This window comes from Sardina pilchardus, chromosome 9, assembly GCF_963854185.1.
Source record: "Sardina pilchardus chromosome 9, fSarPil1.1, whole genome shotgun sequence".
Taxonomy (NCBI): domain Eukaryota; kingdom Metazoa; phylum Chordata; class Actinopteri; order Clupeiformes; family Clupeidae; genus Sardina; species Sardina pilchardus.
Window position 1 is genome coordinate 24,386,038 of NC_085002.1, and position 25,102 is coordinate 24,411,139.

At 47.1% G+C, this 25,102-nt stretch overlaps 1 protein-coding gene across 3 annotated transcripts in view; it reads right to left on the reverse strand.

The window, feature by feature from the left end:
- Nucleotides 1-25,102, reverse strand: part of kcnab2a (potassium voltage-gated channel subfamily A regulatory beta subunit 2a) — a 139,602-nt gene that overhangs the window by 56,684 nt on the left and 57,816 nt on the right. The gene's annotated exons all lie outside the window — the stretch shown is intronic.

Sequence of the window (25,102 nt, forward strand, 5' to 3'; positions counted from 1 at the left end):
ACACACACACACACACACACACAGACATATTTGCATGTCCCCTCCCAATCTCTCTCCCTCTCTCACACTCACACTCACACACACACACACACACACACTCTATCCCCACTGGGTACGTTTTGGGGAGAGAAAGAAAAAGAATAGGCAGCTAAAATGAGACAGACGGCCTGTGAGTGTACGAGACAGCCAAAGATCTGAGCGCGTCTGAGAGGAGAAAAGAGAGAGAAAAACACCGTCAGAGAACACACACTTCAGAGAGCACACGCGTCAGACAACACACACGTCAGGCACCGAGACAGCGCTGGGGAAACACTGAGCAACTCAGAGAGGCAGACAAGAAGACAGACAAAGAATAAGAGCCAACACACACACACACACACACACACACACACACACACACAGAGAAAGAGAGGCTTAGACAGCAGCTTTGCACTCTGCTTCTGTTCCCCACTCCTCAAGTCTGCCACCGCGTAACAAAAGCCACGGAGGACTTAGGAAACTCGTTTGCTGAAGGCGCGTCCGGATCAATGGGCTATCTTAAATGTCGCTGCGCCCTCCCTACACCACTGCCTGGCTTCTGCCGCCCTCTTCCTACGCCACCGCACACAATCAATGGCCTTGCCTGCCTGGAGCAGTAAAAAGGTCCGGCGGGACTCTCTGTCTGAGTGGGCTGGATGTGGCTCCTTTTATGCCAGGACAATGGTCGCAATGTCATCTGGGGATATCGGCTTTCTTTACAGTAGGACGGAGATAAATTGAGAGGAATTAAAAATAAGAGGAGACAAACACATGTAAGAGTGCTGCACACAGACACAGTCTTGTTCGCGCTCGCTCTCTCTTGCTCACACACACACACACACACACAAGCATGCTGCACACAAACACAACCTCGTTCGCTCACTCTCTTGCTCACTCTCACACACACACACACACACACACACACACACACACACACAGCACAGCACAGCACAGTACAGCATTGACCATGCAGCAGCAATAATCTCCTGTAAGTGAGTGTGGTCAGTGCATGCTCTAAGCTCTGCTCCCACCCAGGCCTGTAATCTGATCAATGCTCCCAGATGAAAAATGACGGTTTCACCAACTCCTCTTCACCACCCCTGCTGCAGCTGCTGAGGAACATAAACACAGGGACGTTGTAGCACTGAACACCTCTCTCTCTCTCACACACACACACACTTACTCACACAGACACAGACACATATAGACACACACACACAGACACACACTTCTATTTCCTAACATGGACATCACTCTTATACACAAGACACACACGCGCACACACAGACACACACAGACACACAAAACAGGGAAAGTTTTGGCAGTGAAGATGACTGCAGAAGCAAAAGTGCTGATCACTCGACTTGAAAGCTGAGGACACGTGACTGGAGACACCTAGATGATTAAACTGACACCAAAACACACGCAAAAAAAAGTGTGTGACACTCTGCCAAATCGGCACCAGTCCCCCGCCAGAGTTGGGCCGGCGCCGCGCCGGCGGCAGCTGTCGCGTGGCAGAGGGGATGTGCCGTGCAGCGAGACAGGCGCTGCCAAAAAAGTGTGGGGGCTGTTTGTTATTACCCCCTGACAGCACAGCTGGTGTAATCTGCCCCCCCGTCCCTGTCAAGAGTGTCAACTGAGCCGAGATCTGAGGATAGCTGACTAATCTGTCAAGAAAAACAACAACAACAAACAAACAAAACACACAAACAAACACACAAACAAACACACGCAACCTAACAGTGTTCCCTCCAGGGGGTGACTTCACCTAAAACCCTGTACACAGCAGAGGGACGTCCGATACGGCCCTGATCCGGAAGGAAATCGGGCCGGAGCCGGGCCAGAGCCGACTGCCTGCAGGGCAACTGAGGAACTCTCTTTCAAGCCCAAGTTTTCTCAGAACAGGCTGTGCCCCCCCCCCCCCAGCCCCCACCCCCCCACCCCCGGGGGCCCCTGACGTGTTGGGAGCCTTCTTCAGAAGGTGCCGGATGCCTCCGATGCCTGCTGTCGGGTGGGGTGTCTTCACAAGCCCAAAATAACCCCAAAAACACACTCTCTGACTACAGAGTGGCCGCGTCAGCACGCTGAGGAGAGGTACAGGACACTCGGTCCTGTCCAGTAGACTCACTGAGTGTGTTTAACATCAGTGGAACAAGGGGATGTTACAGCATGTTCCTGTGCGTGTGTGTGTGTGTGTGTGTGTGTGTGTATCTATTTGTATTTGTGTATGTATGTATGTATGTATGTATGTATGTATGTATGTGTATCTGTAATATGTATGCATTTTTTTGAACACCCTTCTTTCCTCCCCTGTTCAGCTCTGCTCTGCAGTAAAGGGCCGGATGGCCGTGGGTAAGGGAATCACTCCCTGCGTTTACATGCTCAGCTGACAGCTCAGAGTCGAGCTACAGGCCATTGCTCAACAAGACCATTTAATCAAACGACTGTCCTTGTCCCAGTAAACAAGCACAGGAGGGGAATCGACTCATCGTCTGATGTACAGTATGTCCAGCTCCAATATGCCCCCTTTCAGCTTGTTGGGATTGAACTTTTTCAGGTTGACAAACTACATCACAGACCAAAACGTTGGACAATGGCAATCAATTTAGCAAGGGCAAACTGGTACCAACAGTGAATCTGAACAACTTTACATTTCGCATGTGATGTATACTTTACTAGTTTTACAAATGAGATGCACACTATTGCTTGTGGTTATGGTGTTATCTGAAGGCAGATGGCAACGCTGCTCCTATTACTCTCTGGGCAAAAGCCTGAGGGGGAGAACAGTGAAACATGAGCCCGGGGCAATTTGGGTCTAATAATTGAACGTATATAGGAATAATTAGACAAGCAACCGCATTTTTTAGGTGCGTCAGTCCCAAATTCAATTTAATACGATTTCAGTCGGACTAAACCTGTTTTTTTTTGTTTCGTTGGCCAGAAAAAAAAAAAAAATGCAAATGTCCTGACTCTTAATCAGACACACACAGGTCAGGAGAGGAGGAGGAGAATAGGGGAGTGGAGGGGTGAGGGAGGACAGGCGAAAAAAGAGGGGATGACAAGACCATTGGAGGAGGAGAAAAGTGAGACAGAAAGAGACAGAGCGAGTACAAAGGACTGGAGGAGACGGAAGCGAGGGACAAAGAGGCTGACTCGGAACGAGAGACTCGGAGAGCGGAGGAGAGGAAAGCCCTCAGTTACGCAACAGTGATTCGCCTCAAGCTCTGAGCATGCAACTACCACTTTCTCTCTCTCCCTCTCTCTCCCTCTCTCTCTCTTTCCATCTCTCTCTGTCTCTCTCACTCACCCCTCTTTTTCCCTCATCATCCCTCCCTCTCTTATGCTCACAGACTATCCCTCTATCTCTATCTCCCTCCCTACCTCCCTCCCCCACTGTCCAACTCTCCCTCCCTCACAATCACACACTATCCCTCTTTCTCTATCTTCCTCTCTCCACCTCTCTTCCTGTCTCTGTCCATTCTTCATTCACTCGCCATCCCTCACACACTCACCAGCCTACTCTCTTTTTCTTTCTTTATCTCTCCCTCTTTCCCCGCAGCTATTCCACTAATTTGCCACGCACATCCCATTCTCCCTCCCTACCCTCACACACACACACACACACACACACACACACACACACACACACACACACACTTCATATCCTCTCTCTCTCACTCATTTTCTCTTGTGCTGTAGTACTGTATATGGGCAAAGGTGGGGATGACCTTGTATTACCCTTCAACATCTCCTCTCTCCCTTCCTATCTCTCTCCGTGTGTGTGTGCGCGTGCATATGCACAATCTGTGTTCATGCCTGTGTGCTCCTTTGAGTATGTGTTGCCAAAACCATGTGATGCGATGCTATGTTGGGGACTGTTCTCCGTGTGTGTGTGTGTGTGTGTGTGTGTGTGTGTGTGTGTGTGTGTGTGTGTTCCATGGCTGTGTAATCAGGTGAGGGGAGTTGGGAGTGGAGTGCAGCCTGAGGGGAAGACAGACCCCATCCTGACCACACAACACACACACACACACATACACACACACACAGCATCCCCGCTCTGCCCATACACATCTTTTTCAGACCACTGACAGCCGCAATGCATCGCTAAAACCACAACATAGACACTGCTAACAACACAACACACACACATTACTAACAAGTAACAACACACCACCATACACACACACACACACACACACACACACACACACACACACACACACACACACACACACACACACACAGGACCCCCCCATCCGACATCTTATCCAGACCACTGCCAGCCTCAACACATCGCTAACATGACGACACTGCTGCTTCTCTCTCTCCTTCTCTCATAACATTTCTCTATCCTCACTTTCTCCCTCTCCCACTCTCATTCTACCCCTTAATCCCTCTCTTTTCTAATATTCCTCCATCCTCATTTATTCTTCTCATCTCCATCTCTATCTCTAACCCCCCTCCCCTCCCCTCCCTCCCCTCCTCCCTCCCCCTGCAGTGGGTCTCATGAGGACAGTGCGGGGCAGCTGACCCTGTGGCCCATGGGCAGCATACTAGTAGCCAGGCTCGCTCTAATCTGCGCTGCTCTACTGCAGGGACGTTTGGAAACGGCAGCTTTCTGCATGCCGTGAGTTCTCCGCAAATGTTTGGGAAGCACTTGCACATAGTTTGCGGAGGTCGTTCTCTGTGAGTCGGATGTGAAGCTCCAGGACACACGGCTGCCGTTCGTCCAGCTTTAATTAAGGGATTCATGCAAATCCCCACCCCTGGATCTGTAGAAATCCCTTCAGAGACCCATCTTGTCATCAAAAAGGTAAGTCTCACCTACTGTAAAAGGCGTGCAGTTTGCATCCCTGCTTTGACTAGTGCTTCCTATTTCTGAAGACATGTTTAAAGTCCAAAGGCTAAAGGTCGCGGGGGTAAGGAGGTTAAAAGGTTTGTTGTGTGTGTGTGTGTGTGTGTGTGTGCCTGCCTGTGCGAGTGATGGTGAAGGATTTCACGGTCTTTGCACATAGATGTGTCAGTCTTGCTGAGGGATGTTGGGATGTGTCAAAAGGTCACGGTGGGGTCGAGCCCTAACCCTAGCCGTGTTCACACACACGTCATATGACTAACACACTGCACAGCTCTCTGGTTACTTTCCCTCCCACCTATCATAACACACACACACACACACACACACACACACACACACACACACACACACACACACACACACACACACACACACAAACACACACAAACACAAATATGACACACCAACCCACAAACACAAAAAAACTACACAAACACACACACACACCCGATGGCCAGGCCTGGAGCTATATGGCCGTGTGGCTAGGGGTATCTGCACCGGTGGTCCAATGGTGGACTGCTAGAGGCCAAGACCCTGTGGGTTTCTATGACATCCACCCACACACACCCACACACACACACACCCACACACACACACTTGTGGTCTAACTGGAGTGTGTCAGAGGCCAGGACACTATTATATGGGTTTTTATGACAAACACACACACACCGTAAAACTAAGCAGAAGAGAGTGGGCCTGAGAGAGGAGAAGGAAGAGAGGGAGTGAGAGACAAACGGGAGGACGAGTGAGGAGACAGTAGAGGGAGAGAACCATGAAGAGGGGGACAGAGAGAGAGAGGGATAGAGAGAGAGAGGGATAGAGAGAGAGATAGAGAGAGAGCTGAGAGGGATGGTAGCTAAGGGAGTCCACAGGGTAGATGGACATTGGGAACGACAGACAGAGAACAAAAAAGAGAGAGAGCGAGAGAGAGAGAGAAAGAGAGAGAGAGAGAGAGAGAAAGAGAGACGGATGAAGTGGATGAGTATGACTGCGTGTGCTTGGAGGAGTGAGGGGACAGGAGTGGGAATAATGGGGGAGTCGCTAAACGAGTGGAGTTTGGCAGAGTTTGGTTACGCAAGGCCACCTATGACGAGCGCACTGCCACACTGGATCCAGACTCACACTCCCAGAGGCCTAATGGCCATCACTAACACAGCCACACACAGGAGAGCGAGGGAGAGAGAGAGGGAGAGAGAAAGAGAGAGAGGGAGATAGAGAGGACTGTTCACAAGAGGAAGTGGAGCAGAAGAAGAGTCTACCTCCTCAATTTGAGCGAGAAAGAAAAGAAGAAAGAAAGAAAGGAAGAAAGAAAGACAGAAAGACAGACAGAGAGAGAGAGAGAAACAGAGATAAATACAAAGAGATGAGAAATGAGAGAGTTTAGCTTCCTTAATCGGCCGGAAAAATGAACATGCTAATTTAATTAGGCCAACCCAAATCGGCCCGCACCGAGCGATGTGTGGAGACTAAAGGCCTGGGCTTCAACAGCCCTCGCCCCTCAGCCCTCACAGAGTCTGCCAGCAGACCATGAAAAACTGGGAGTTATTAGCTAGTTAGCCGCAGAAGTGCTGCAGCAGTGCAGGGGTGTGTGTGTGTGTGTGTATCTAAATGGGATTAGTAAGCGTGAAACAGAGCAGGCAGCGCGAGCCTCATTATCCAATCATCTGCCGATCTCACCGCATCCGCCGCATCAGACGCCATCCGTCTGTCCGCCTCACCGTCACGGCAACACCGCTAAAAGGTGCGGACCGCACTGCTCATCCAACACACTCTTTATGTGCTTACCTGCCATCTTACTGCTCTCTGTTCTGATTACGTGCTCAAAAAAAAGCCTAATCATTCAAACACAGTACTGGCTCTGCAATCAAAACAAAACAAACAAACAAGAACAACTAAAAAACAACAACAACACCAACTCCGTAAACAAGAAAACAAGTCCAGCCAATCTCGGTTGATCATTAGCATGGAAGGTAGGGTGTAACAGGATTTGGCTGTCGAGCCCAAATATCTGCAAACCTTTGGGCAAAATAGCCCTGTATAGTAGTGTGTCCGTGGCGATAAGGCAGGACGGCCCTGAATTATCCTGTTATGTGCTTCATCACTCTGGCTGGCTGGAACAGATGTTAGGGAGTGATGCATTTTGGGTAAAAAAAAGGCACATCACTTGCAATGGATGAGCTCATTAAAAGCGGGCTGGTGTGTGCTAAGTGAAGAGCCAGCATGCAAAGTAGACACTACAGTTGCCAAAGAAACAGCTACATGAAAATATGCGTGTGCGTGTGTGTATGTGAGAAAATATGCCTGCATGTGTGTGTGTGTGTGTGTGTGTGTGAGAAAATATCCAAGTGCGTGTGTACCGAGTGCAACAAAGAATTATGGGTCTTGTCTGATTGTGTCTGTTAGCAACAGCAGATGTGAGGACATCTGCATTTGTTTGTCGGCATATGATGTCTTCATGTGTGTACCTCTGAGCATGTGTGTGTGTTTGTGCTGTATGTGCAAGCCTGTGTGTTGCATGAATGTGTGAATAGTATGCATACTTATGTGTTTATGCAAGAGTGCAGTGTGTGTCTAACTCCATATCAGTCCCGGGTGCAGGCTGGTCCTCCTCCACTGAGTGGTGTGTGTGTGTGTGTGTGTGTGTGTGTGTGTGTGTGTGTGTGTGTGTGTGTGTGTGCCGCGATGCTGCCGGCAGCAGTGTGATTGACAGGAGGTGACCTGACAGGCCTGTCTCTGCAGTGGATGCTGCGTTCGCCTCACGACACCAGCATGGCCAGCAGCCCAGCGGCCACCAGCTCTCAGGCACATACACACACACACACACACACACACACACCACACACACACACACACACACACACACACACACACAATCACACTTCATAAAGAGAAGAACTTTTGATGGTTGCAAGCCAGCTTTATTCCGGGCGCGTGTGTATGTTTGCATGAGAGTGCATGTGAATGTGGGTGCGCATGTGTGTGACTGCAGAGACATAATGGAGAAGACGGATTTCTACTGTGAAACTTTAACTGCTACTCTACTGCCATCTACTGGTGAAATGGCCAGGATGCAGGTACGGTCAATCTCTTTGAGACATTTTGAGTGGTGCGTTGGATGTCAACCCTTTGACTGCCCACCTGTATTATGCTCTTCATAAACTTCATTGTTAGCATTATTGTTTATGGTCAGGTATTGCTGCTGTGAAGTTGATGAACTTGTCCTACGTATCCCTAACACCTGTGACGGGTGTGACCAAAGATCCTTAAGGCGTAGCAAGATACGTCGTCGTAGTTCATGTCTATGGGCGCAAAACGGGGATCACTTCCTCTGCATAAAGAGGCGCGTCATTGCGTGTCAGACGTATTCATGGGTTTCATCAAGTCCCTTTCCACAGGTGTACAAAATCAGGCACTCGATTATCAATGCTTGATGATGTTCCAAAATAATCTTGCTGCTCTTTCAAGCCCTCTACATTTATTAGTTCTAATATGGAAGTAACACACACAAAGCATACATTTCAAGGAATTGAATAAAAACATCAATGGAATAATGGAAATATGTCGCTGCTCTCATTAAGTTACCCTAGCGCCATCTGATCGTCGTTAGCACAAATCAGGATTTGGTTCAGCTGGCTGGCTAATGTGTTGTCAAGGTAGAGCGTACGTAGCAACCGGCCAATAAGCAGAATAAACAAGAGGGGCACACCTGATATAAAGTCGATTTTCTCCAGACGGGAATGCTCAAAAATGCTAAAAAGGTACCTGAAGTGGTCAGAGGGGGTTGAGGGTCATGAAACCGTGCCCAAAATTCACATTCCTAACTCTAGAGAATGGAGATTTTAGCATATAGTTGAAATTCTGATCTATGTCCATAGACTTCAATGGAACAGTTGCTGCCTCTGCTCTGCATAAAGGGGGATTTTGACCCCCCCTCTTGCGATTCGGGTTCCAGGAAGTGGCTTCTCATGAAGTATCTTGCTCCGCCCTTAATTATCTTTGGTGTGACTACAGCATTTGCAGCACGTTGGCGCCCCCTTGTGGTGCACAAAGAAACACCACCAACCACTTCCGGGGCTTGGCCACGCTAGATGTCCTTCTCCTAAATATTAAATGAGCATAATTAGAGAGCTCATCTGTCAGAGAGGTCTGGCCGTTCCTGGAGCCGCTGAGAGCCATCTCAGACAGGAGGCTGAACTCTGGCTCCATGGCCATTACCACTCCCATGCGCTGAAATCAATATCTATCTATCTATCTATCTAATCGATCTATCTATCTATCTATCATTACCACTCCGATGAGCTGAAATCAATAAGACACAGTTACGGAGGGGAAGGGCAGTGTTGTAGCCATTTTTGTCTTTTTCTCAAGTTTTTTATGTTCTTGTTTTATCTTGACTTAAGTTATTTACATCTCATCACGTTTACTTAATTTATTGTTATTTTGATTGCTTATGTATATTTCTTTAATTTCATTTGCACGTGTTATGGTAATTGGTGATTGGGTAATAGATTGCAATTAGGCAGATTGGCTGCACTTTCGTCATTTTTTTTGTATATACTGTATGTCACGGGTGCAACTCATCACGTGGTGCTTGAATCAGTTGGCAAATGTTGGGTTGTAGCCGAGGTGGCAAGATACAATTTTTCGACCATTTCTGATAACGAACTATATATATCTTGGAACATTGGAATTAATTTGGACTTGAAAATAGCGTTGTCAGAGTGCGTGCAAATCCGTCACCTATCCACTACACCCACGGCCTTGGTCTGGAGCTTTGTTAGAAAACTCAGAAAAGGCCGCGACAGGCAGTTTCAAGTGTTTGAAGAGTGAGCATTATAACTCCAAACATCTCCAAGTTTAAAGCCCCCCCTTGGTAGGATTAGCTGTATTTCCCCCTCTGCTGGAGAAAGTGTGCATGCTATTTCTTATTAACTGTGGAAGAAAGTAACGATAAAGCACATGGATTTGTTTACAAGCTAGGGAAACGGTTAGCATAAGTTCAGCAGAACAATGTGGATGTTACAAGTTAATAAACACGATTAAAAATGAGTTTCCTGTTTCTCACTTCTCTTAAGTTCCAATGTTGCAAAGTTGTTTTTTTGGCCTAGGAACGCTAGGAGGAGCGGGGAAATTATTCATCATTATTTTCACCATCCAAATGATTTCTAAACAGGTTTATTACGTTGAAATAGTTGCCAAGGTCCCCTTTAACCAATTACTGTAAAGTGTAATTTATGTGTGACCAGTTCAACAAGCAGGTGCACCTACCTACATGTAACAGTTCTAAGATTACATCCAAATACCCAATGGCTTGGGCTCTTCCATGAAAAGCTTTCTGGAAACTACAATGAAATTCTTAAGACTGACTGGCTAACTGACCATCCAGCACAGTGAGGTGATGTTAGTGCTTTTTTGTACAACACACAAGCTTGAAAATTCAGTACCAGCACTGATCAACATGGAGACCCCTTTCCAGAGAGCCAGAACCACGTAAATGACATCATATGCACAGACTGTACATTCTTGAATTTCCTGTAGGGGATCAATAAAGTATCTATCTATCTACAGTATCTATCTATCTATCTTAGCTCAGACCCAACTAGCTCAGATTATTATCCATATTACTATTGACATCTACTGTAGCTGTTTCCTTGTGAATTCATCTTTTTAAGGGTGACTTTAGTGCTCTTTTGCATGGAAGTGGAAAGATTATGGGCCATTGGGCCGTGTTGTAGGGCAGGCTGACCACAGACAGGGAGCCCTACAGGCGAGTCAGTGCATTACTGTACCAAGCGAGCACTAGCCTAGTGAGCGCTAGCCAGCTGAGGCCGAGGGACACGTTTAATTAAGAGAGAGTGCTCTGCTCTTGTGAGACAAACCTGAAGCCGTGCCAAAGGCCGGCGGTGTGTGTGTGTGTGTGTGTGTGTGTGTGTGTGTTACAGTAGGCAATTGAGATCCGCACAGATACCAGCACGTGAGGAACTTTCCACTGTAACAACATCCATCTGCTTCGGTAATTATTCCTATTTGGAAAACGACATAAAAAGCCAATTCCGACTTGCTGCTTTTCTGTTTCTGGTTTTCATCCACTCTAATTACGGGTCTAGCGAATCAAGGCAAACAAAGGAACGCGGATTTGGTATCCCCACTGACGCAAGATCTGGTAGTTAAATAACTGTCTGGAGAGGTCAGTGCGTGTTAATTCAAATGTAACACAATCCTCTGTGATGCTACTGAGTGTTCCTCCGCTCATCCGGTATCATCCGGTGTCCCGCTTTATCTCCATCAGGTAACATGGCATGCAGACCCTCATAAACACTGCAGGCTCATCCTAAAGCTAGAGAGACCACAAGTGGGAGTCCAGGATTTCCAGAGGACCCTGCTGCCAGCACCTGTTGAGTTGTGATTTCTGAAATGGGTGGTCAGGTAGGCCTGTGTGCCTCATTGCTTTGCGGTCACAAAACAAAGCTAAGATAAGATCTGCCATTGTTAAAAGTAGGTTACGAGCTGGTGATAGAGTTACCTGTGCGGCTATATTGGACAGTGGCACTATTCTTCACTCTTGGGAGGCCAGAAGCCCAAAACACAGAGAAAGAGAGAGAGAGAGAGAGAGAGACGGGGGGAGAGAAAGAGAGAGACAGAGAGGGGGAGAGAGAAAGAGAGAGGGAGAGAGAGAGAGGGAGAGAGAGAGTGGGCGCTCTTTCCTGATATCCTGAAATAATGATGAAGGCGATCGGAAGTGCGTGCCGCCCCCGGCCTGATTGGGAGCTTTCATTAGAATGTAAGAGTGGACTGATTGTGATACAGTGGTTGATTAGAGTCAGCTGAGCCCACAGGGTTTGTACAGAGGTGCCGCAGGTCGTGTTTCGGGGAGAAATCCCACACCAACAATGATTTATGAGAGTATCGCTAGCGAGAGCTGCAGGAACACGTTCACAGTGAATATAAATCAGCTATGCGGATACGGACAAATGACAAAAACACTAATTACTTACTCATATTACAGGTTTGTGTCCAAAATTAGCAAACTAATCAGCTACTAGCCGCTTCCCACAACAGAGCAGTTGTCACTACTAATGATATGGTAACTACTGTATTTGGGAAAAACCCGCTGAGCACTTAAATGAATGGGCCTTGCAAAATGACACGTCCATAAGTAAGAAGAGTTATGAGGTGTAGAACAGATACCCCGTGTGAGAAAAGTCCCTGTGCCTGTGGTTCCAACTGCTCTCTACCAGGGATGGCATGTACTGTAGACTCATCTATCAAGTCCACAACATGGTACAGAAGGTATTGAAGTGTCTACCTGCTCTGGGTTCTGGCCCAAACAAGCATGTCAGGTGATGACCACCAGCTGATTCACGTTGCCCTTATTAGGTCAGTGCTGGAGTACGGACATGTTCTTCTTGTTGATGTCACAAAGGGCAGTAGGAGAAGTTACACCATGTCCTAACCGGACGCGAGCGAGCATTAGCGAACATTAATAAAATCCAAAATGACATTGTTTTCAACTGTTGTGTCCTGACTGCAAGCGACATGAGGAGCGCGACGCCATTAAGGTTGAAAATATATCTTGAAACATATACTGTACGTAGTAGCATTTGGTCCCCAAGTGTCAGTGAGCGGTAACGTTACTACAAATGGTGGGTCCTAGTGGCTCTCCTCTTTCATGGACAGCTGGCCTGCCAAGGTTCACTGGGCAGAGGAAAATACAGCACGTGTCGGCCTGATCTCTGGGCTAGCTTAATGAGGATAAACAAGATCCTCCATCACACTCAGATACAGATACCTGTCCAGGTGACCCTTCCACATACAGATACACTTGCTCACGCACGCACATACACACATACACACACACGCTCACACACTCAGTAATACACAAACACACTTACTCGTGCGTGCGCAAACACACACTCAGTAATACACAAACACACTCACTCGTGCGCGCACACACACACACACACTCAGTAATACACAAACACACTCGCTTGCGCGCACACACACACTCAGTAATACACAAACACACTCGCTTGTGCGCACACACACACACACACCTGGCTGGTTTAAGAGCCAGAATATGGGATGTGCAGCACTGGGGGGAGAGATATGTGAGGAGGGGATGGTTTGAGCAGATGAACCCCATTCCCTCCTGTAAGGTGATCCCCAGCCCACCTGTGTAACGACCGTGCCCTCCACAGCCCACTGACTGCCTGAGCTCTACGGCCCGGACACACAGCGCAGCGCAGCGCAGTGACAAACGGCTGCCTCAGTCACCCAACACCAGTGAGAGAGGGAGAGACAGAGACAGAGAGAGAGAGAGAGAGAGAGCAGAGAGAGAGAGAGAGAGCAGAGAGAGAGAGCAGAGAGCGGGGAGAGAGAGAGAGCGGCGGTCAAAACAACAGCAGTCAAGCCACTGCTAGCGAACTGCGGAAAACAATACCTCATTTGTACGCATAGCGAAGCAGGGACCGGCGAACAGGACATACAGTAGAGCTTAATGGATTACATGAGTCTGAGCTTAGAGGGACCCTCAAGAGACAGTGATCGACCAGCCACCGTGAAGAACTCCACTCCTCAGTGCCTACACACACTGTGGAGATGGTGACACATGATCTACACACTAGTCTGCTCTGGTCAACCGAGAACACACAGGGCCATTAGCTGTTGTAAGGGTGGGTCAATTATGCCCTTAAAATTATAATGACTTCCTCAAAAAAACAGCATTTCTGGAAGAAATTTGGTAGTCCAACTGCAAACTCTGCTAATCCAACTGCAAACTCTGCATTGCTCAACCCACTACGAAGACTTTGCCCATATTCGTTCCAAAAATTAAGTTAAAAAAAAAAAACTCAACTCTTCAGCCAGGTACTGTACGAACAGTAAGGTAACACACATGGTAGGACTTTTACTTTCTGAAACCAGCTTTCACATCTCTGCTATTTAGGCATGGAATGGAGCAATCTGATATTCTTAGCACAGGGTGGCTGACTATGGGAATGGCCTGCTCCTGGTTTGGGTCCACACTTACGTCCAGTCCAGTCAATCTGGACTCATCGGGGGAATGACCTGCTCCACAGTCAGACTCCACTACAGGGAACTAAGAAATCATCTCTCTCACATACACGCAAGACTAAGGGGACACAGATGTTTTTCAGGTGAGGTGGGGGGACGATGGGCAGGGTTGGGAGACACGGTTTTGAGAGTTCAACTCTCCCACATACAACAAACCAAGCTCATTATAGTTTAGTTTGCCCGTGAGACAGACCTGCCCTTCTTGCATTGTTGGCTGCACACACATGTGCACACAGACACACAGACACACAGTCACACACAGACACACAGTCACACACACACACACACACACACACACACACACACACACACGGACACGGACACGGTCCGACCTAGATGATGAAAATAAACCAGTGGGCTGCTAGTGTGGGCTCAGAGCAGCCGGACAACTGACTGGGGGAAAGTAGCGCACTGCTATGGAGTCTCTTACTAGGGCAAAACTTAATGTGTCTTTGAGACAGCGCAACAATACTGTCTGTAATTAATGCGAGACAAAGGGACAGTTTCCCGTCTGTACACAGATGAAGTCCTACAGTAGGCCTCAACTAAAAACAAAACTTCAATACAAATCTCCACTGAAAAAGGCTTGTAGTCTAGTACACAAGAGGGAAACTCTTGCCTGCACAATACGAAGTCGAACCTACAGTACACAAATACATCAACACATGCTAATCTAGGGCAATATGTTTCAATTAGCATACCAGTATACTAATCATTTCCCACTATCATATTATAATTTCTGCTTTAAACTACAAGTGGTGCTTGATCATCTCTAGACACACACACACACACACACACACACACACACACACACACACACACAAACAAACCTCTCAAAAGGTAACAGGCATTCAATCACGGTAGAGGGCTTTGAATAAAGAGAGAAAGCATGTGGCTTCTTTAATTTTTTTTTTTTTAAAAACGACAATGCAGAAGCTTGGCACTAAGGAGACCAAACCCAGTGAGAGCAAGTGAGTGAAATGACAGGGCAAATGATGGGGCTGGGGAACACTTCTACTGAGGAGAATGAAATGGACTAAATGAGTACAGGCGCTTTAGAGCTTTACTAATGGCTTTCACTTCTATGACATGCTATCACATCTGTCAGTCAAGACATGATGGTAGAGCTTTAGCTGGAGGGAGGGACTACTACAATGGTTTTGAAGAGCAGGCAACGTCCGTGACCACAATACAAATGCACTTAACACGCTAGCAAGGCCAAAGGCAGGATTTTTTTTATTATTATTATTTATTGAAATGGCTCCATTAGCATAGTTCATTGAGGTGGTTGGAACCAACTAGTCTATACTGTAGCTCCCAAAAGTGACAATTGGTGAGGCATAAGAAAAAGCTTTCCCTCTCTTTTCTCCGACAAAGAGCATCTACGGCATCTTTTTGCATTAACTTCCGTAGGCTCACGTAAAAAAAAAAAGTGTGATTATTAGGGATACACCAACAGAACTTGACTAATTTATAGATCTCCCACTAAATTATACAATTAACAATACAGTAATTTCCCGCATATAAGCCGCATTGTGTATAAGCCGCAGGACAGTGTTTTATTCAAGTCAAAAGAAACAAAACCATATTAACACCACATTAACTGGCCCCCTGTATTAACCTCATAGCAGAAGAGATTTTGCAAAATCAATGTATAAGCCGCGGCTAATAGTCGGGAAATTACGGGTAAAACAAACAAATAGAACATATTGGCATCAGTTAATTGTACTTTTAAAGGTCATTATTGGCCCAGAATTTCACAATCGTGAATCCCTAATATAATATCATAAGAAAAATGTGATCTCAATTCTAGGCAAAGTTTTATCCAGAATAATGCAGCCCACAATTATAATCAAACCAACTGTGTTTCAGTTCTGAACCAGTAAGGCATCAGGGTTGAACTCACATTGGCCACATTAACATCTCTCTTTCACACACACACGCACACGCTAGCACGCACGCACCCTCGCACCCTCAAGACTCTCACACACACACACACACACACACACACACACACACTCCAAGTAGATCACACCTGCAAGTACACCTGGCCTGGCACCAGCAGCAGGGCAGTTGTTGTTGTTGTTGTTGTTGTTCCAGAGATAGAACGCCAGCTGAAGGCAGCTGTAACAGCACAAACTCCACCACAAGTGTGTCACAGTGAGCGCTAATGTTGAAATGCTATCAACAAAAAACTGCTTAAACAGCACAAAAGGCAAAGAAGAAGTCGAAAAAAAACACAGCTCTAGAATAACTAGCACTGTGCTCACAGACTCTGCACCTTCGAGACTCTGAAACGGATCTGGGCCTGATCTGGGACAGATCTGTCTGAGTTTCCTGTTCCCTCCCCACCTCCTGCACTCTCAGCTCACTCCCAAAAAGAGCCGTTTGATCTCATTCACTCGCACACCATCCTGATATCTAACCCACAGCAGCAGAACATAAACAAAAACCTCATATTCTTTCATTTTAGAAATATTTGAAGCTTTTTTCTGGTGTGACATAAACCACCAGATTCAGTTGTCAATGAGAAAAAATGTGGCACAACATGTCGCAGTGCAGCTACTACTACTGACATAGTACATTCCATAATACATCCCGTAGAGGGACAGGAACCTGCTGTGGATCATCACAAACAAACTAAAACACGCCACTCAGCCCGAACTCCGTGCCACTATTCCAGGATTCACCTGACGACAACTCAATTGCTGGGTTGGTGAGGAGCCCTTCAGTCATAGTCATTTGAAGGACAGGTAAACACACACAGATCATTCCTCACAGCAGGTAATGCACTACTATGTACAGTAGTGTTGCAGTTCAGGTTCACCACAAGAAAACGTAAGAAATCCTTTCACAGCATGGCACTGCCAACAGTATCGCCAACTTGTGGCGTTTACAAGGTTTTTAAATGCCTTTCAGGTAGGCAGCATACTAGCATTAGATCAAAAGTCCCCAATTCCCTCTCCAGGGCTAACCTGTGCTTCACAGCTCAGGTCCCAGCAGTATTGGCAGGTTCAGGTGTTTTAAGTGCTTAAAGTGCCCTGCGAAGCGACCATTTGCTCAGCTTTAAAGAGACCCTATGCAACTTTCTGCAGGAGACGATCGCTCTTTGTTTACATCTGGAAGTCTGAGACGACGAACCACGCTTGCAATTTATATATTTGAATATAGCCTATACATGTATAAATATACACGCTAAAGCTGTCGGGGAAGCTCTGCAGAGAAAATGCAAGCATAAAACGAGCGAAAACTAACAACGAAACCGAAACCAGAGATGAAATCGCCAATCCTGCATAGTTCCTCTTTAACCTCGAACCGCCCCGATGCCCGATGCCCGACGCCCGACCGCTGCCCCCCCCTTACCTGTACTTCATGCCCGTGCGGAAGGAGACGCACTCCTCCAGCGCCAGGCAGTTCATCTTGAGGAAGTCCTCCATGTTCTTGACCTGGGCGGCCAGCCGCTGCTCGCGGAGCCGCTGCTGCTCGGCCTGCTCGGCCAGCCGCGAGGCGGCGGTGGGCACGGGCGGCTGGTTGAGGCCCTGCTCCGAGTGGTAGCGGCTGATGCCGGAGCGGATGCTATCGCTGTAGGACATGGACAGCATCTTGCCGCCTCCTCCTGCGCCGCCGGCGCTGCCGCTGCTGCTGCTCTTGCGGATGCCGCTGCCGGGGCCCGGCGGTTTGGGGATCTGCAGGTTGTCGGAGGGGTGGCCGGATGACGGGTGGCGGCCGACGGACGAGGAGCCGCCGGCGTAGCCGCCCGCAAACATGACCGCCACGGACTGCTACACAGCACCGCCTGGCTACTTTTACACACACACTCTCCTCTCTCTCGCTTTTTTTCACGTGCACACACACTACTATTTCCCCTCCACACTCTGTTTCTCTCTGAATGCAGACACACACACGCACACACACACATGCACCTCTCCTCTTCTCACCGCAACAGTCCCTCTCAACACACACTTCTCTGTAACTCTCTCCAGTTCTCTCTCTCTCTCTCTCTCTCTCTCTCTTTCATGCATACATTCACTTACTCCTCCCTTCCAAGCCTCCGTCCCTCTCTCCCTCCCTCCCTCCCTCCTTCCTTCCCTCGCACCTTCTCTCTCTCCCCCTACCAGGTCCGGGCGAGATCAGCGCAGGCACAGGCAGGCGCAGCAACGGGGGTGGGGGGGGGGGTTGGTGGTGGTGGGGGGGTGGTGTGGGGGTGCAGGGGCAGGCTCAGGCAGGCTGGGCTATCTGGGGCTGGTCAGCACAGAGCTGGGAGAGCCAGTGGGGCACAGGAGGAGCCTTAAATAGCACCTGCCTTCAGGAGGGAGGGATGGAGGAGAGAAGGAGAGAGAGGAGGAGAAGGAGGAGACAAAAAGGGGGAAGAGAGAGAGAGAAAGAAAGAAAGACAGAGAAAGAGAGAGAGAGAGAAAGAGAAAAAAAAGAGAGAGAGAGTCCCAAAACTAAGGAGCTGTGCAATTCTGTAATTAGAGCCTGGCTCCATTACATCTCTCTCTCTCTCTCTCTCGCTCTCTCTCTTCTTCATCTCTCTTTATTTGCATCTCTCGCTCATTTACTCTGCTCTCTTCTACCGTCTCTCTCTCTCTCTCTCTCTCTCTCTCTCCCTCTCTGGGATCCAATGGCAGATGCACAGGTGTGCTAAGGTGAAGGAGAGGACAGGTTTTTAGAAGCGAGCAGTCAACAGGTGGGGAACGGACCGGGGGAGTGTGTGTGTGTGTGTGAGAGCGTGTGCATGGGGAGGTGCTAATAGGCTATGCATGCAAGGTGTTTTATTTGGCATAACAACAGCAGAGGGGATTATGGATCCAGCCATGCACAGATCAACACGCACACACGCACACAGTGTCACACACACGCACACACAGCAAATGACACTTGGGTGAACGAAGAGGATCATTGTGAGGTTAGCTGAAGGGGGGGGGGGGGGGGGGGGGGGGATGATGGAAACATGGCGGTGCCCTGACAAATCAGCCGAGTTCTGGCTGACGCTCAATCAGACCAATGGCCACTTCAGCCATCTCCACTGCCGCTGACACACATACTTCGCAAGAGACCGACGCAGTGAGCCAATGCTGACACCTGCTGGACAACACTGGAACATGCACAGGCAATATGAAAGGCCGCTGCTGCTATGAACATGTTTCGCCCCGTGAGGAAACACTAGGTCTCTTGGTGAAAAAGAACTCGGTTGGTGAAAAAGCCAACTGGACAGATATTTGTCTGGTGTTACAATACATGGATTGCAAGTATTTCCTCTTATTCTTAGATATATACCGCCACAAGTCACAGGTTCGATTCCAAGCTGCCACTGTTGTGCTCTTAAAGGAACACACCGAGTTAAATAAGACAATACACGCACTTCCCATCTCTGTGTGTGTACAGTAGTCATTTGGTCTGACGCACCCATCGCTAGCCTAGAAGTGCCTCGAAGTGGCCAGCTTTGATAGCCTACACCTCCCAAAAATGACAAAAGAACTCCATGTGTACAAATAACAACATCAAATGAGACATGTTTTAAGCATAGTCATACTTGGAACTATGTTCACATTCAGGCGGAGTGATTTGTCTGAAAAGCTCGAATTACTTCTACAAACCCAACGGAGCAGTGATTTCCCTGAATGAAAACATAGTGTATGTCTAAGTATGTCTATGCTTACAAAATGGCTGATTTGAACACATTGTAACTATACAAATCACAGCATGTACTGTAAAGAGGAAAATGTTGGAGTTCTTTTGTCACTATAATAAGGTGTAGACTATTTGAAACCTGCCACTTTGCAGTGGAAGCGTCAGATCAAATAACTACACGGACGGAGATGGAAAGGGTATGTATCAACTTATCTAACTCTGGGGAATACGATGAATAAGTTAAAGTCCCAAAAAGTCAGCGTGTTCCTTTAACCAAGACACTTAACGCTGAGTTGCTCCAGGGTGACTGGCCCCGGCATTGGTATCGGTCAATTGCTTTGGATAAAAGTGGCAGCTAAATGCTTAGCTTTACAATCACAATCTGCAATGAATAGAGTTAAGCTTCTCCGATGAGTTGATAGCTCATTGCATCTCAGACTTATTGTCTCTTAAAAAAAAAAAAAAAAAGATTTAATCACTGGGTGCTGTCTACATTCCAAAACAGGCCCTATACCCTCCAATCAATACAGTAACCCTTACAGTACATTTAACAGCTCTCCATGAAAGTTGATGGAAGTGGGACAGTAGAGCATTTCTACTCAACTAAAAGGACTCAGGAGCTGGCTAATGGTACCAACATATTTCAAACAGGAGGTAGAACTACGCCTAAGGGACAGAAGATGCACTTTAAATGCACCATATTAACTTATATCATATAATGTGCCATATTAGTGCATATAAAAGCACCATACACCTAGGGGACAGGAGATGCACTTTAAATGCACCATATTAACTTAAATCATATAATGTGTCATATTAGTGCATATAAAAGCACCATACACCTAGGGGACAGAAGATGTACTTTAAATGCACCATATTAACTTATATCATATAATGTGCCATACAGTACTAGTGCATATAAAAGCACCATACACCAAGGGGCCAGAGGATGTACTTTAAATGCACCATATTAACTTATATCATAATGTGCCATATTAGTGCGTATAAAAGCACCATACACCTGGGGGCCAGAGGATGTACTTTAAATGCACCATATTAACTTATATTATGTATATTAGTGCGTAAAAGCACCATACACCTAGGGGCCAGATGATGTACTTTAAAAGCACCGTATCAACTTATATAATGTGCCATATTAGTGCATTTAGAAGCACCACAGTAGAGAATCTGATATCTGAGGTGATAAAAGAAAGCACTCTACAAGGAGACCGTGTGCAGAACATCCACCCTAAGGGTCGGACGAAGTCAAACAATGTGATGCACACGTCTGTGGTCACCACCTTAGTGAATCCAAAATGAATAAAAATATCAATTCAAAATCAAGTTTTAGGCTAACCTCTTTGCACCACTGGGATTTGTTAACTAACAAACTTCAGAAAGAAAAAAAAAAAACATGCACTTAAACTACTGTACAACAATCTGTATTGCCACACTGCTTTCTTTGAGACAGCTATCCTAATTAAATTGATAGCAATATCAAAACTACATTAATGAGTCCAACTGTGAAGGTAAATAATACAAATACTAACAAAAAGAGCAGCCCTTTTCTCAGCACTATAGCACCAACTTTTTCACTTGCGCCATAATCTATCCTGAAACAAGTGTGAACATTATTGTAGGACACAATTCAGTGCATACATTAACCTGTAACTCAGTCCTTGTGCCATCGCTAGGCTAAATGGTTGTTAGCTGTGCAAATTTCATCCATTCATGTCCATTTAATGTGAATGCCATTACCAATTATGTGCCACATCCGACACACTTGACCATCGGCTCATCAGTCATTCAGCAATCTGCCCTTACAGCCTTGCGCTGCACTGACACCGGCTAAAAGCGGACATCTGTTTCACGCGGCTAACCCGCTGCATTAGCGCTAAGCGGCAATGCTACTGCTGAGGCTGAAGAGTTAGCGGCTCCATCACAATGCCTGTATTGATCCCTTAAAGGTCCACAGAGTGGAGGAGAAGCCTCAGCACCACTCAGCTAAACTGCCGGACTGCCTGAGCACATTAGGTCCCAGTGGAAACTGCTGGATAAGCTGAAAGTGCACACACTGCACACACACACACACACACACACACACTGGTGTAAACTGTTCACTTCCTATATTAAGAAAAGAAAAACTCAGAGAAACTTAAAAACTCATCTGCCTCATCAAGGGCTACAGTATATGTCTTCTTCAATCTGCATCAGCATTTGCAGTTGATGCCATCCAGATACATCTGTGCGTCTAGACTGGAGAGTGAATAGCTGATCCTCCACATTTGCAGGTCCTGATCTCCATGGCAAACTTCATGTGGTCTACGGTAGGCAAAGTCAGGCAACCTCCATCATCACCAGGACACAACGGGAAAAGGAGCGCTCGTCCGATAAGAGCCAGCGCTGCCAGGCGTAGGAAGCTCAAGGAGTGGGTAGAGTACGAGGCCCGCAAGCCTGCACCTCCATGCAGGGTCCGTTCAAGCCGAGCGAAAAACAGCAAAAAAGGGGAAAAATAAAACCCTCTGACCCTTACACATGCCTGCACACACACACACACCTATACGCCTACACTCTCTCACACATGCACGCAGACATACACACACACACACACACACACACACACAACAAACCCGTACCGGCCCACACAGATTCCCTTTTTAATGAAACTCACCCGATTTCTAGGAGGTCGGCTCATGTGCGAGGTTTTTCTGGTGGCCCTGCGCTCTTATAAAGACAGTCGTGCGGCCAGCCACGCTCCCCTCCACCCAAACTGGGAGTGTCTTACTCTGATGCATCTAAACCAATTAGTGCATAGAGAGGAAGTGCTACCCCCCCTCCACCTCCACCCACCCACACGCCACCTAATACAGTACACACACACACACACACACACACACAAGCACTCCCTGGTCTATCCCTGCAACCCCGCCCTTGCCCTTGTCTACACCCCATCTCTATCGGAATCTATGGAGAAAAAATCTATTCATGGCAGTCAAGGGTCTCAAGCTTGTTTTGTTTTTTTCTTCTTTATTTTTTTCCCCTTTTTTTGCTAACCACAGCAAATACTATCAGGCCTAAATTATTTAACGGAAGCTTTTTGGACTAAAAGCTTCTGATTATTGTTCCACAGGAAAGGATGCTAAGAGGCACTACAGGCAGTAATGATACCCATGTGAGAACATATGGATCCATGCACACTCTCTCACACACACCTACTGTATACAAAGAAGCATACTATACACATTCAAACACACCCACTCTCTCTCTCTCACACACACACACACACACACTCATGTGAATCACTGAGCACATTAATGACAATGACCTGAGTAGCTTCTTAACTCAACATTCAAAGCACACACACACACACACACACACACACACACACACACACACACACACACACACACACACACACACACACACACACACACACACACACACACACACACACACACACACACACACACACACACACACACACACACACACACACACACACACACACACACACACACACACACACACACCTGACTAACTGGGCATCTCCTACATAGGACTAGCCCAGCACCTGACGTGGATTACCCTTGTGAAGCCCCTCTGTGGAAAATCTCTGCTGGTTCCTCCTAGTTAGTCGATAATGGCTACAGAGGTTCCTCTGCCCACGACATAACCTCATGTAAGCCACATCGCTTGCATGTCCATCAGGAGCCCATTACTGGAACACTCATCCACACAGACTGGGCCTGCATGACAGCTCTGTGCTCCAGTTTCCACTCATCCCCATCTGAAAGTCTCAAATAAATCTCCAACCACACAAACACTGGCACCACCATCTCTCCTCTCTAGGGGGGGAACACAGGGGTTCAGAGGATGAAATATTCATCGTTTGCAGTCAATACCACGGCAACGGACAGCTGGACAGCCAATCAGAGTCAGAGTCAAGGAGATGGCTCTTCACTCAAGAACACTTAGCTCAGGAAGGAATCGTTTGGAATGTCAAAGACCACAGTGGTCAAAAGCCACTGACATGATGAAGACGAACTGCATTTTCACTCCAGCGCACATGTGAGAGCAATCCCATCAAATGCTGTTTATCCATCTACACGGGTGTGCTTGGGATGGACACAATGTCTTGCGATGAGATAAAAACACAATCCTTTTGTGCGATTGAATGAGAACTTTTGAATTAAATTAAGCACTGCAAGAGATCTGTATACCGAGTCTGTAGTCTGTTGTGTGAATGTGAATCAGATGAGTATCCTCATCAGTAATACACATGCACAATTAAAGATTTTAGTGTAGAAAGGCCTATAGGGTTGTCATTAGAACTTCAAGAGAAGTTCTACAGAGACAGGTGGAGGTGAAGACCATTGCAATAACAGCTACAAGGGAAGCTATACCAGGCGCTTAACTGAAGCGTTCCATTCCCAACTCTTGGCGGTGCCAAGCATGCATTCTAAAATATCACTGCATACAACTGGATAACACTACGACCACCAAGGTTTACTGGCTGATCCCAGACTTCAACGTAGCAGCGTTGTCGTCGTCTACTTAGCTCTTAGCCTTTGGCCCTCCTGGATCGGATACACAGAGGTGACTGGTGCAGCTCGGCTCCAACAGAATGGGTAATGAGCACCATTACTGACAGCCAGAGTGACTCGCTGAGCAAATCCAAATTGCAAGAACTCTGGATTTCCAGGAGAGCTACAGTACCTTCATCGATTACAGTGGAAGCTACAGTAACTGTTGCAGCAGACTATGCGCCAGTTATGCGCCAGGGTGTAGCTTCCCTGTTAGAGTCAGGTTTCAGAAAACTAATCCTGCAAGATCACACATCCCGTCATCTCGAACAAAGTGATGGAAAAACAGCAAAGCTGCTTTTTTGACGTCCGCCAAATAGGGGTGTGTAGGTGTGTGTGTGTGTGTGTGTGTGTGTGTATGCACGCGCAATCATCAGAAAAATACTTCGTGTGTGAATATGTGTGCTGATCGATTCCTGATACGATGGGCGTGGGGCTAACTGACACTTTGAGCTTAAAAGGAGAGAAAAAATGTGCAGAGATGGCAGAGAAATGAAAATTCAATAGAGAAGTCATTAGTGGCAGACACCCCCCGCTAGAGTCAGGCTTTTTACTGAGCCCATCTGCACTCCACACATTAATCCACCGCCGTAAAGATATGATATCAGACCTCACTAGGAGCCAGAAGTAGGGACAAAGTGTGTGTGTGTGTGTGTGTGTGTGTGTGTTTGTGTGTGTGTGTGTGTGTGAAAGAGAGAGTGAGAGAGAGAGAGAGAGAGAGAGAGAAAGTGAGAGAGAGACAGAGAGAGTGAGAGAGAGTGATAGAGTGTGTGTGTATGTGTGTGAATGTGAATGTGCATGGGCATAACAAATGTAAAGAGAGAAAAGGGTGTGTATCGCTCAACATCAGCCAGGCGTTCATACAGACATGTGGGGAGGAGTCAGCCACCAGTCATATGTTTTGTTTGTTCGTGGTAGTGATTTTCTTTTTTTGAAAATG